We start from the raw sequence: 15,593 nt of genomic DNA, 5'->3' as shown, positions 1-15,593 counted from the left end.
TATGTAACGAATTAGTGTTTTAAAGTATAAAAATTATTTCTTGGATGCTTAGAAAAATTACAGGTTGGGTACCTCCAAAATTTTTCTCCTCCAAAAAATCAATGGGAAAACTGGCAGAATTGTCAGCTTCAACTTTTACAGAACTCCGGAAATTAATCAGTGGCTTGCAACAGTCTGGGGAGCATTTATTCAAGAAAAATAGAAGAATTTCAGTAAGAACAGTGAGCTTCGCAGCAGTTTGAATTGGTCTATTCCAATTCTTCTCTTTCCAGCTCTGTGGTAGCTTTGAAAACCAATAGCCTGCAATGACAGTGAAAACCAACAGGCTTGAAGCCACTGGAGGGGGAATGGGGCATGAGCTCCTTCAAAGCCTCCTTCCCAGAGAGCTGTCATTATTTGACCTGTCTGGTGGTTCCCTGAAAGATCCCACTTGCAAGAATATCTTTATTTGAACTGACTCAAAATTGCTTAGTGTGAAAAGACTTTTCCCTGGGGACACTCACCAAAACTATTTAGAGGTGATTTAACTTCTCTACTGCCTGAGGAGATGGATAATATTTAAGGCATACAATAGGCTAACCAAAAATCTTCAAGGAAAAGTTGGTGAATGAGATACCCATAATGGCTTTGAAAAGCTATGACATATTCCTTGGAATCTAAAAGGCCAGACGTGTGTCTAGGGCTGTGTGTATGTACAGGGCTGTGTGCACACTTAGAAAAACCTGAGAAGGCCAAAGTCTCTCACCTCTGGCTAACCTTGAGTCTCTGAATGAAGAAGAAGTGAAGGCTAAGGCAAAGTTGCCAACTGCCTGGCCGAGTGTTGAAGGCATATTCCAATATATACTTAGAGCCTCTTGGCAAAGACTAGGAGACTCATTAATTCCAGACATTTAAGGAAGTTTCTGTTCAATCACTAGCTGACTACTAATCTAACCAGGCAGAGACTTCAGTGGCCACAAGATCAAAGAATACAGAATTAGTTTAAAAAAGTCAATAAACAACCAGTACAACAAACAGCAATAAGGACAAATCCTGAGGAGGAGGGAAAACTGATTTCCAGAGTTGCTACAATATATGTAAAGTGTCAGTTTTCAACATTAAAAATTTTAAGACATACAAAGAAACAGGAAAGTAGGGCCTATATACAGGGGAAAAGTCAGTGGCAACTGTTCCTGTGGAGGCCCAGACATTGAACTTACTAGACAAAGACTTTCAATCATCTATTTTAAATTTGCTAAAAGAACCAAAGAAAACCATGTCTGAAGAATTAAAGGAAAGTATGAGAATTATGCCTCACAAAATAGAGAATTTCTAAAGAGATAGAAATTATAAAAATGAGCAAAATAGAAATTCAGGAGCTGAAAAGTATAATAACTGAAATGAAAAAGTAACTGGAGAAGTTCAATAGCAGATTTGAGCTGGCAGAAGAAAGAATCAGTGAACTTAAATCAAAATTATCCAGTCTGAAAAGCAAAAAGAAAAGAGATTGAAGAAAAGTGAACAGAGCCTAAGGGACGACTTATGGGACATTACCAAATGTACCAATGTATACATAATGGGAGTCCCAGAAGGAGAGGAGAGAGAAAAAGGGGTGGAAAGAATATTTGAAGGAATAATGGCCAAAACTCTCCAAATTTGATTAAAAACATTAATCTACACATTCAGGAAGCTCAACAAACTCTGGTAGGATAAACTAAAAGAGATCCACACATACACACTTAATAAACTATCAAAAGTCAAAGACAAATGGAGAATGTTGAAAACAACAGGAAAGAAGTAACTCATCACATACGAGGATCCTTGATAAGATTAACAACTGATTTCTCATCAGAAACCACGGAGGCCAGAGGATGTGGGATGATATATTTAAAGTGTTGAAAGAAAAAACTCAACCAACAATTTTATATGTAGCATAGCTATACTTCAAAAATCAAGGAGAAATTAGGACATTCCCAGATAAACAAAAACGGAGAGATTCATTGCTAGGAAACCTGCCCTACAAGAAATACTGAAGAGAATCCTTCAGTCTGAAATGAAAGGAAACTGGAGAGTAAATCAAATCCATATGAAGAAATAAAGAGGAATGGCAAAAGTATCTACATTGGTAAATACAAAATTTACTATAATTTTTTATAATTCTTTTTTCCTCCTATCTCATTAAAAGGCAACTGCATAAAGTGATAATTATAAATTTTTTTTATGGGCATACAATGTATAAAGATGTAATTTTTGTGACCATACTAGCACAAAAAGGAGGGAGGGAATAGTGATATAAGTTTTTGAGTGAATTATATTGCCAAAGAAATCACATCCTAGTTTGAAAAAACTTTTTACTGTTTAATCTATAAATCAACATGGGCTATAGACCTAAATCAGGAGGATGACGACAAATGCTGAATAATCCAAAAGAAAGAATACTCTTCAATGCCCACTTCAGAACTGGCACAGATAATAATGGACATTGAAGAACCAGGGGCTGCAGAGAACAATAGACAAAAGTGTTACTCCCAGGAAACAGCCAGGAACCCCCAGAGCTAAGCAACAAATTTACTTAAACTGTCTGGGCAGGGGATTTTTCCAATTCCTGCCCACTGAGACTTGATAATTGCTTTGTACCAGTAACTACTGTGTGCTTCTCATTCTCCCTTTTACAAATGAAAGTATTATTTCCTTTCCTTGCCTGTTCATACTCCACCAATATATTTTGGGTATTGGGGGTAAAAAGGTAGATAACATATCTCATATGTTATTATAGTAATCTCATATAGATCACTAAACTATATGAAGCTACATTCAGATCTGATGGAGATGACCGTGCATAACCCAGAGATCCTGAATTTGGTGCCAAACTCGGTGACCGAGAGGAACTTTGGTTTGTCCAAATTTCCTGGGAAAGAGTGACTGTGTTCTCTGTGTTGAGAGGATTGGAGTGTTCAAGTCAAAGGACAGTATCTGTAAAGAATATTGTGTGTTTCGCTATTATCCATCCTCACCTTCATGACCTTCTCTCATTTCCACTGGTTTGGAATGTAGACATGATGGCAGGAGCTGGAGCAGTCATCTAGGACCATAAGATAAAGTCTTGTTTGTAAAAATTACAGAGTAAAGTGGAAGAAGCTTGGGTACCTGTCACTGTCAAATCTCTATACCTAGGATGTCCTGGGATGAATATGGACAGACTATCATGTGAGAGAGAAATAAATATCTATCTCATTTAAGCCACTATATTTTTAGATTATTTCTGCTAAAGTAGTCAATTATGCATCCTAACTAATACAGGGTATGTGTGTATGAGGAGTGCAGTTTGGAATCAAGTGGTGAAGGAAATTATACGGTGAGAACAAAACATAAAGTAATATCTAAGTCAATCATGCTGCCACAATCCTCCACAGAGGAGACGTATTGAGTTCTGACAGATCTCAGAAGAGGCTTCCCTAATAGCTCTTTCCTTTTTGCTGGAATCCAAATGCCTGCTCTTGCTGAATAGTTATTTTTCCAGAGTAGAGGTGGAATTTTGGTTTTATCTTATGCAGCGAGTTTGAGGAATGAGGCTTTGAAGTTTTAAAGGGGAACCTCACTGTCAGCCCTGTCTCCTTTCTTCAGTACTTCCTTTTGACTGGGTCCTACAAGGCTCCCTTCTAAGGCTCAGAGAGGTTAAGTAATTTTCTGAAGTTACACATCTAGGGAGACATAGAGACAGAATTGTAAGTCATGTCTGCCTGATTCCAAAACCTCTTCTTTTAAGTATCATGCTCTCCCACCTTGTGTCTGCATCCCACCTGATAGGCTTCCTGGATGGTGAATGGCTCTTGCCAAGTAGTGGGCACTGCTCTGCCTCATTTCTCCTGGGATGTCTGCCTGGCTGAATTTCAACTCAACCATTGCTATATCCCACCCCTCTATCATTGTGCTTGACCTGCCTGACTGCACCTTTGGAATTGTGCTCTTTTTCCCCAGCAGATGGGAATCGTGTTAGTAGCTATGCCCTCTTTTGCATTGCTGCAGGCAGGCATCATGCCTTGAACTCTAATATCAAGCAACTCCCACATTATCCTATGCCTCAAACTGTCTGGGCATAGAGGGACAAGCAGTGCTTATCTTATGGAAACATGGATTGGTATGAAGGGTATGAGGGAGGCCTTCTACTCTGAGCTATCAGCTCTCCTTGCTCCTCAGACTGAAGAATGGAACTCTCCTATGAAAACACCATCCCCTTGGTTTAACAATATCATCTTATTACGTCTTGTTTTAAAGTAAACATTTTTAAGAAATTAACATTGAGTACTTATGTGCCAAGCCCTATCCTTGGGATATTACATGTGTTACCCAGATAGCTGCCCTCTTGTAGCCAGGATTGCTGATTGCCTCTCAACTAGCAATTCCCTCCTCCTCCTTGCTGTCAGAGCCCTAATGGGCTCAGTGGCAGGTCCTGATTTATCTAAGTAAATAGTGGTGTTTCATTGTCCTTGCCAGTGATTGGTTTAAGGATGGGCTTGTAGCCCAAGTTTGACCAATGGAACATGAGAAGTCTGCCCAGAGGCATAAGGGAAGGTATAGCTCCTTTTCTTCTGCTAGATCAGGGTTTCTCAACAGCTGGGTTACACACTGATGTTTGAGACTAGATAATTTTTTGTTGGGGCGAGCTGTCCTGTGTATTAGAGGATGTTTAGCAGAGTCCACGACCTCTAACAGATGCCAGTAGCAAACCCCCTACATGATAACAATTAAATAACGTCTGCAAGCATTACCAAATATCCCCTGGGGGGCGGAGTCGCCACTTGAGAGAGCTAGCTGTTGTTGGTTCCAGATGTGATGCCTGAAACAGTGGCACCAACTTGATTAATGAAGGGAGCTAACCCAGAGAAGAGCTGACATACTGAGAATGGGATAGTGGAAAGGTGGGAAGAACCCGGGATTTTGTATTTGTAGAGGCACTGAATTACCAACCTTTGGATTGCCTTTCCTAGGATGTCTTTTTATGAAAAATTGTACAATACTTACTATTTACATCAGTTAGGTTGAGGTTTTATGCTTACTTGCATATATATCCCTCATCTTCCTCTTTAAGCTCTGCCTTTCAATAAAATCTTATTAGAAAAAAACATTATTGAAGAATACAAAATTTTACTGAAAATTTTGTAAGAGAGATGAAGGCATGAGTTTATATCAAACACACCTCAGCAAAAGACTTCAAAAGTCACCAATGATGACAATATTTAATCTCTCAAATTCATCTTTATGTCTGTTTAGCCATAAGTTTCTCCCTCACCTCTCTCACTTTTTTCTTTTCCTAACACAGTGCTCAGTGTTCACATGTTCTTTTATTGTGTAATATGCAAAGCAATTCTGCTCTATCCCTAAACTTGAACACTCTACTCATCTCAATGCTCAGAAAAAACACTGAGGTTAATAGAACCCATCATCCTCAAATGGATGGATCAAGTGTTTTCACTTCAGCATAGACTTAGGGGGCTCAGACCCTACTCCATCAAGCACATTATGAAAGTATTTCTCCAAAACACATAGTATTAGTTAGAATTAGGTATTGGCATGCCAGTGAAAAAACCAAAATATAACATTGGTTTATACAAGATGAGTAGTTGTTTTTCTCTCACATAAAAGAAGTCCAAAGGAAGTCAGGCCAGGGCTGGTATGTCAGCTTCACAATATTATCACAACCCAGGCACCTTCTCAATTTGCATTCTGCTTCCTTAAGGTACGTTCTTGCTCTGACGTCTGCAATATAGTTGCCAAAGTACCAGCCTAACGTCTGTGTTCTGGGAAAGAAAAAAAAGGGAGGAAAGACAAAAGTGTACATATCGTCTCCTTTTAAGGAGCCTTCAGGGATGCTTCACTCTCAACTTCTGATTATATCTTATAGGACAGAACTATGTCACATGGCCACCCCTAACTAAAAAGAAGGTTGAGAAATGTAGTGTTATTGTATGTGGACAGATTGCAGCCCTAATCTGTGCGGTGCTGGTAAAACCATCACTGTGCTGATAAGGAAGAAGAACAGAAAGGGCTCCTGAATAGGAAACTACCAATCTGTGCTAGTTGCTACAATGTCCTCTGTGAGAGAAGTTCTGGAAACTTCAATTTTCTTTATCTTATTATACATATATCACCTCAGTTTGTCTTTACAAAAGACCTATAGGGAAAGGGAGGCTCAAAGTTCTCAATACCATTCATCTCATAGGTAGTGGAACCAGGAACTGAACTCAGTTTTTCTGATTTCATAGACCATACTCTACACGTATTAAGCCTTCCAACTAGTTGGAAATGGAAAACCAAAGAGATAATCTCTCCAGACCTTCTCATTTTACAGTTGGGGAAGTTGAGTCCCACAGAGAGGGAGAGAGTGGCCTAAGGTCACATAAGAAGTTAGTTGCAGAGCCAGAACCCCAGAACTCTTTCCACTATATCTTATGCAATGATCAGATAATGAGTAGGGTCCAAGACAGTTTAGAAGGGAAAAGTTAAAAGGAAAAGCAAATCGTCATGGGTAGGGGTATTGATCATAGGCAGGCTCCCACTCTGTCTCTAAATTCCCTATTCTAGTCCTCCATTTCCTTCCCCACATGACTGAGTGGAAAATAAAAAGGGCAATAGGTTGATAACCAGGAGACTTGTTTTGCAGTTCCAGCTCTACCACCATTTCATTGTTTGCCTCTAGGAAAGCTACTTGATTGCTCTAGAATCTCAGTTTCTCAACCTGTAAAATGATGAGGATGATTGTTAAGGACACTAACACTAACATTCTGTGATCTTGTAATACAAGATGCCTAGTTTCTACTTGGGCTATAGGCCAAGATACATTTCTGTAATTTGGAAGGTGAAAGGAGAAAGCAAGAACTAGAAGGGAAGAGTGAGAAAGGAGATGTAACTTAGCAATAGGCTGAGGAGTTGAGGCGGAGGCACACAAGCAACAAATGAAACCTCTTTGGAGTAAACAAAGCCAGCATATTCTTGGGATTCCAAGAAGGGCTTACTACCAGAAGTCCAGCCCAAGGCCCTTGTCAAGACTGACAATGCAACTGAAGTACCCATGGAGTATTTAGCCTCCACTTCCCATCAGGAGTGTTTTTTACATTGCTGAGCTATTCTCTGCAAACTGAGGCAACAGAAAGGATAAGGGTCGTCATAAAGGTAATGCTTGAATAGAGGACTCTGGGTAGTATGCTGGGGAGAGTTCTACTTCCAAGGCTGTTTATATAATTCCCCCAGAATCCTTGAGAGACCCCAAGGAGGCCCCATGACTCTCTATCCTTTTTCCCTGAGCATATTCATTCCACTTGATTGTTCCTCAGCATCAGTTGGCCTTTAATAAGCTGCGTTTTGTCACTTTGCCATTATGCAATCCAGTGACTTCCGTGGAAATGAGAAAGTTTATATTCTAGCACTGAGGATTCTTGGAAATGGATGGAGACTGAATCAGAACTTAGGAATAGAGGCAGAGGAAGAAGAAGAAAGGGGTTAGAAAGGATTGAGAACTAGGCCTGACTCTGCCATTGAATCTCTGAGGAACCCTGGCTAGTCAAGACCTTGCCTTCCCTGAGTCCCAGTTCCCTTAACAATGAAATGAACATGTTGGCCTGGATCAGTGGATTTCAAAATGTACTCCTAGGATCCTATAGCTCTATGAAGTACTTCAAAGAACACCTGAATATATATATATATATGTGTGTGTGTGTGTGTGTGTGTGTGTGTGTGTGTGTCTATGTGTGTCTGTGTCTGTGTGTGTGTCAGTGTTCTTTGTGAGACTTCATTTTTCAAAAAAATAACTGTCCTCTTCAAAGGTAGAAAACCAGTCAGCCCAATGGTGTCTAAGAGTTTTGATTACTTTGACATTCTGGGATTATCATGTTCTAAGAACCGAGTCTCCTCTCTCTTTCCCGGCATCCACCTAGCCTCAGAAAAGTATCATTAATAGAGGGTGTGGTAGTGGTGGAGGAAAGAGAGAGATTTGTGCAACACATTGGATTCTATTGTAATTAAGGGAAAAAATTTCCAAGTTCAAGACAGAAGATAATGAAAAAGGAGAGGGAGAAGCTGGAGACAAGAGGAGACTTCCTTAACTGTGCATGATACGTTGAGAGATTATCTATTTGGATAGATAGAAGGAAGGAGGCCACGCTGAACTAAGTGGCTCTTTCCTTCTACCTGGAGTGTCCTCTCGACCTTTTCTCTTTCTGATAGAGCTTTACTACTCAAGAAAAATTCCTTAAGAGGTGCTGTATTAGACTATCCCAATGTCCAAGTTTTCTTTTTATCCAAACTAAAAAGAATTAAACGTTTTTTTCTTGTTATAAAAGTAATTCTGAAAAGTGATGTCAGCAAAAATGGCAGACCTTGGAAATCCACGAGCTTGTCCTTCCACAGAAACACTGGAAAACCTGTCATGATCAACTTACTGACTAAAAATAGCAGCAATTCTTTGTGGTTTACCTTACACTTGCCACATCACCCATACCCTGTCTTGGTGGCAGTCTTGAAGACAGCATCCTGCAATCTTGCAGTCGGTTCCCAGTGCCAGGGAGAGCAAAGCCAATCTTATTCTCAAAGAACTGTGATTCCCTATTCTGATCTTCAGGGTGGCTCCCTGAAGGACAAATGTAAAGGGCTTGCTTTTATTTCACCTAACTTGGAACTCCCTTGAGGTGACAAAAAGTGTTTGTCAAAAATATTTAAAGACAAATGAATCAGCAATGTCTGCTGGGACAAAGGATATCAATTAGGGCAAAGAGTAGACATACCAAAAGCCAGAGAGAAAAACATAGGGAGTGAGATGCTATGGGGAATAAGGGCTTTGAAAGTTTTCACATATTCCTGGGAGTATAGAAGTCCACATGCATGCCCAGGGCAGGAAATATGCTCAGAAAAGACCTAAGAAAGCCCTAAGCTCTCATTTCTGGATTACCTTCAAGTTCTGCACAAATAGGAAGTGAAGGTAAAGGAAGGGTTGTAAACTACTCTGCTGAATGTTGAGGTTATGGTTAAAACACAAGTAGAGCCTAGCTACAAAACCTGGAGATTTTTTTTTGCTTCGGGACTTTAAGAAAATCTTTGTTAATTCACTAGCTGACCACTAAGCTAATGGAACAGTAACCTCCATGACCACACATGAAAAAGATTACAGTCTGTAAAAGTAATATAGAAAAGTCACTAAACAAACAACTGCAATGTACAACAAGCAGCCAAAACAAACCCTGGGGAGGTGGGAGAATCTGACTTCATGTGTTGTTCAAAAGGTCCAGTTTCAAAAAGAATTAGGAGTCATGCAAAGAAACAAATTGTAGTCCATTAACAGGAAAAAAAAAGAAATTATCCTTGAAGTGGCCCACAAATTGAACTTAGTAGACAAAGACTTTAATTATCTTAAATAGGCTCAAAGAGATACAGAAAGCTATGTACAAAGAAAATAAAGGAAATGAGAAGAATGATGTCTCATGTCTCACCAAATAGATACTATAAACATGGAGATAGAAATTAGCAAAAGGAACCAATTAGAAATTCTGGAGCTGAAAAGTACAATAACTGAAATGAAAATTTCACTAGAAGGGTTCATCAGTATATTTCAGCAGACAGAAGAAAGAATCAATGAACTTGAATATAAAATCAATTAAAATTATCCAGTCTGAGAAGCAGAATGAAAAATAAATGAAGAAGAATGAACAGAGCCTGAGGGACCTGTGAGACACCATCAAGTGTACCAACATATACATAATGGGAATCTCAAATGGGGTGGAAAGAGAGAAAGGGACAGAAAGAATATTTGGAGAAATAATGATCCACAAACTGAACTTCCAAAGCTTGATGAAAAATATTTGTCTACACCTTCAAAAACCTCACTCAACTCTACACAGGAAAATTCAAAGAAATTCACTCTGAGACACATTATAATCAAATTATTGAAAGCCAATGACAAAGAGAGAATCTTGAAAGCATCAAGAAAGAAGTGACTCATCATGTATAAATGAACCTCAATAAGATTAACAGCTGAGTTCTCATTAGAAACAATGGATTGTAAATGGACTAAATTCTGAAATTAAAAGATAGAGACTGGAAAAATGGATTAGAAAAACATGGCCTAAGTATGTATAGTCCAAAGAGACTCACTTTGGATCCAAATAAACTAAGAGATTTTAAAGTTAAAGGATGGAAAATGTTATTGTGTGCAAATAGTAAGCAAAAGAGAGCTGAGGTGGCTATTCAACAAAATAGACTTTGTCAAAAAATGTTACAAAAGACAAAAAATTACATTATATGTTGATAAAAGGATCAATCCATCATGAAAATATAGCAATTATGAACATATACACACCTAACAAAAGAGCTCCTAAATATGGACAAAATTAAAGGAAGAAATAGACAGCTTTACAATAATAGTCAGAGACTTTAACACCCCACTCTCAATAAAGAATAGAACCTATAGAAAGAAGATAAATAAAGAAATAGTAGACTCGAAAAACATTATGAACCAACTAAACCTGATGGACATATATAGAATATTCTAACCAACAACAGCAGAATACACATTTTTCTCAAGTGTACATGGAACATTTTCCAGGATAAAATGTATATCAAACTATAAAACTATGGCAAAATTTTAAAAGACTGATGTCATATCAAGTATCTTTTGAAACTGGAATGAAATAGAATGAAACTGGAAGTCAGTAGGAAGGAAAGCTGGAAAATCAGAAAGAAAACTGGAAAATTTACAGATATGTGGAAATTACATAGCACACTCTTGAAAACCAATGGGTCAAAGAAGAAATCAAATGAGAAAGTAGAAAATATCTTCAGACAAATATAAATGAAAATATAACATATCAAAACTTATGAGAGTCAGCAAAAGTGGTATTAAAAGGGAAGTTTATGGCAGCAAATGCTGACCTTAAAAAAGAAGAAAAATCTCAAATAAACAATCTAACTTTATTCATCATGGAACTAGAAAAAGAGTAAACTAAATCCAAAATAGAAGGAAGAAAATGAATTTTCTTAGAACAGGAACAAATGAAATAGAGAATTGAAAAGCAATAGAAAAAATACACAGAAACTGAATTGGTTTTTTGAAAAGATAAGAAATTGACACATCTTTAGTTAGACCAAGGAAAAAAGTGGAAGATTCAAATAAATAAAATCAAAATAAAAGATGAGACTTTACATTGCAACTTATTCTACAGAAATAAAAATAATTATAAGTAGGTGCTACCAACAAATTGGATAATCCAGAAAAAAAGGATAAATTCCTAGAAACATAAACCTACCAAGACTGAATCATGAAGCAATAGAAAACTTGAACAGACCTTTAACTAGTAAGAATATTGGATCAGTAATCAAAAACCTCACAACAAAGCAAAGCCCAGGACCAGATGGCTTCACTGTGAATTCTATCAAACATTTAGAGAAGAATTAAGGTCAATCATTCTCAAATTCTTCCAAAAAATTGAAGAGGAAGGAATACTTCCAAACTCATTTTATGAGGTCAGTATCACCCTGATACCAAAGCCAGGCAAAGGCACTACAAGAAAAGAAATCTACAGGCCATTCCTGATTAATATAAATGTAAAAATCCTCAGCAAAATACTAGCAAACAAAATTCAACAGCACATTAAGTGGATCATACACCATAAACAAGTGGGATTCATTCCTAGGATGCAAAGATGTTTTAACATATGAAAATCAAATCAATGTGATAAACCATAGCAACAGAATTAAGAATAAAAAATTCTAGAGATCTGTGTTACAAAAATGTGCATATTGTTAATAAGAGCGTACTACACTCTTAAAAATTTTTTAAGGTGGTAGATCTCATGTTATGTGTTTTTATCACAGTAATTAAGAAATACTGTACACAAAGAATTGGAAGAAAAATCAGTGACTATATCAAATAAGATTCCTTTAATCCTAAGACTTTTACAATTACACAATTAAGAAAAATAGTATTTTAAAATGAGAGAGCCATGTTCTTATAAAAACGATTTAAAAACTCTATCTACATATCAGCCTTATCACATAAATTTAAACTTTTCTGGAAGAACTCAAATAATAGTGTTATAAAACAACATGATTATGGAAAAAAAAATAAACCTGAAGGAACTGGAGAACAGTAAAGTCAGCCAGAACTTGAGTGGATAAGATCCTGGAGAGACAGAAAAGTAACTGACACACAGAGAAGTAAGCCTAACATTTGTATCCCTTTTATTTTCCCTCAGACCTTTACTAATTTGTAACTGGCACAAAGTTGAGAGGTTGAAAAGCTCAGAAGAAAGCAGAACTAAGAGTTTGAGAAGCTGAACAGAGCTTCAACACTCTCACAGAGCAGGAGAGACAAAATTTTACCTCAAAAACCTAATAAGTTTGAGAGGCCTTGGTGAACACCTCAGATTTTCAGATGAGACACTTGAAGGACAGGTTGGTTCCTAGGAGCAAGAGTGAACTGGAAAGAGACCAACCCTCACAAATATTGGAACACGACTTCAAACCAGTTCAATCCCAGACTGGATTAAATTGTCCTGCCTCTGTTCTATCTGCCTACCAGATGCAGAAGTAATATCATGCATAACCTTTATATTTTTTCAATGTCCAGTATTCAGTAAAAATTTACCTACACAAGAGGAAACATGCTTAAGATGAAAAAAGGCAATAGGAAACAGAACCACATTTGATCTATATTTTGCATTTGTTAGAGTTGGACTTTAAAACAACTGTGATTTGGGGCTAGGCTGGTGATGTAGTGGTTAAGTTTGTGCACTCTGCTTCAATGGCCCAGGGTTCTTGGGTTCAGATCCCAGGTGTGGACCTACACACTGGTCATCAAGCCATGCTTTGGTGGTGTCTCACATATAAAGTAGAGGAAGAATGGCACAGATGTTAGCCTAGGGGAAAACTTCCTCAAGCAAAAAGAAGATTGGCAACAGACGTTGGTTCAGGGCCAATCTTCCTCATCAAGAAAAAAAGGAAAATAAATGTGACCATTCATTAAACAAAATAGAAGATAGAAAACTTCAGTGGAGAGAAGAAATCTACAAAAAAAGGGTCAAAATAGATACTTCATAACTTAAAACACAATAATTAAAATTCAAAACTAAAAAGATGACTTTAACAGCATACTAGGCATGGCTAATGAGAGGATTAGTGAACTTTAAGATAGATCAGTAGAAAATATTCAAACAGAAGTATGGGGAAAGAAAAGATGGGAATATCGAGAAGAGAATAAGAGATGTATAGGAAATAGTGAAAAGGTCTAACATGGGTCTAAATGGATTCCCCAAAGGAGAGAAGAATGAAAAGAGAGCAGAAGCATTATATGAAGAAGTAATGGTGAAGACTCAGAACACTGCTGTAAGACATAAAGCCACAGTTTTAAGGAATGTTATGAATCTTAAGCACACCAAATACACCGTAGGACAACTGAAAAACAAAGATAAAGAGAAATCCAAAAGGCAGCTAGAGAAAAAAAGACACATAACCTTCAAAGGAGTAACAATAAGAATAAGAGCAATAAAAAGTTGTTTAATAGATATGAAAGCATCCAGAGGACAATAGAATATTGTCTTTAATGTCTTAAAAGAAAATGACCGCCAATTTAGGACTCTCTTCCTGGCAGAACTCTTCTTCAACCATAAAAGATGAATAAATATATGTTCAATTAAAAAAAATGAGGACATGATTGTCAGCAGGTCTTCCCTACAAATACTGAAGTAAATTTTTCAGGCAGCAGGAAAATTATTCTGGAGGAACACACTATAAACACTATATCAAGAGGAACATAAATGCTAAATGTTAGGGCTAATCTAGATTAGTATTTTCTCTATGAAACAATAAACAATATCTTGAAAGATTTAAAATTGATGTACAATCAAAATGCATAAAAACAAAGTACAAAATGCAAGAGGGAGTAAATGTGGTTTAAATGTTCTGAGAATCTTATATTGTCCAGGAAGCGAAAAAAGAAGACATTTATATTAGACTCTAATAAGTGAAGAATTATTATAATCTAGGGTGATGACTAAGAATAGTAAAAATAAATGTAAAACTAACAAGGAAAGGGAAGAGGAAAATGGAATAACAAATATTATTTGATTTATCCGAAATAAGTAAAGAAAGGGAAGATAAAAGGACAATTAGTAGGTGGGACAAATGGAAAACAAATAGTAATATGCATATTTAAACACAAATATAACTGTAATTACATTAAATTTTAATAAAGCATTCTTCTTAAAAGTCAAAAACTGTCAGACTGCATTAAAAATTAAGTAAATACTGCTTATAAGAAGCAGATCTTAAATATAAAAATATGGAGAAAATGTTGAGATAAAAAGTTAAGATTGATAACACTACAAAAAGGAAAGAGCAAATTCATAGTCATATTGGGCAATGTTGAAATACCTCTTTAAGTAACTTATAGAACAAACTACAAAAACATCAGTAAGGAGACTGAAGATTTCAACAGAAGATTAACAAATAGGTATAAAACACTGCACCACAAAACTGAAGAATGAACATTATTTTAAACTGTACAGGAAACCGTTACCAAAATTGACACTACGCTGGGCTATAAAGCAAGTCTAAACAAATTTAGAAAGTTGAAATAAAATAAAATATATTCTCTTGCTATAATAGAATTTACCTTGAAATCAATAACAAAAAGATAATTAGGAAATCTCAAACTGCCTGAAAATTAAGGAGCACACTTCTAAATAATCCATGGGTCAAAGAAGAAATTATTGTAGAAATTAGAAAAATATATTGAACTGGGTGATAATGAAAATATGACATACCAAATATTGTATGAAGCACCTAATGCCATACTTGGAGGACATTAAATGCATATATAAGAAAGCATAGCATTGTATATATTAAATACAAGAAAGCATAGCATTAAATGATATATAAGAGCACTGAAAATCAATGATCTGTATATTCATTTCAAGAAGCTAGAAAGCTAGAAACAAATTATACCCCCAGAAAATAAGAAGACTGGAATAATAAAGATGAAAGCAGAAATTATTTCAATTAAAGACAAACTTACAATGGAAAATTTATCAAAGCCAAAAGTTGGTGCCTTAAAAAGTCTAGTAAAATTGATAAACTTCTGGCAAGAAATAATCAGTATAATTCACCATATTATCAGACAAAAGAGAAAAATCACATGAACATATCAATTAATACAGAAAAAGTACTTGACAAAATTCAATACCCATTCATGACCAAAACTCTTGGAAAACTGGACAAAAAGAGGAACTCCCTCAACTTGATAAATAATATTAACAAAAACTTATAGCTAACATCATACTCAATGGTAAAAGAAAATCCAAGTATGTTCACTCTTACTACTCTTGTTTAACATAGTAGGGAGTCATAACCAGTTCTATAAAGCAAGGAAATAAAAAAGGCATACAGATCATAAAGGAAGAATTAAAATTCTCCCTATTTGCAGATGACATGGTGATCTCCATAGGAAATCTCAAAAATCAAAAACCCTCAGGGGCTGGCCCTATGGCCGAGTGGTTAAGTTCTTGCACTCCGCTGCAGGTGGCCCAGTGTTTCGTTGGTTCGAATCCTGGGCACGGACATGGTACTGCTCA

The sequence above is a fragment of the Equus przewalskii genome, chromosome X (assembly GCF_037783145.1).
Source record: "Equus przewalskii isolate Varuska chromosome X, EquPr2, whole genome shotgun sequence".
In the NCBI taxonomy this organism is placed as follows: Eukaryota; Metazoa; Chordata; class Mammalia; order Perissodactyla; family Equidae; genus Equus; species Equus przewalskii.
Note: the sequence above shows the minus strand (reverse complement) of the source record.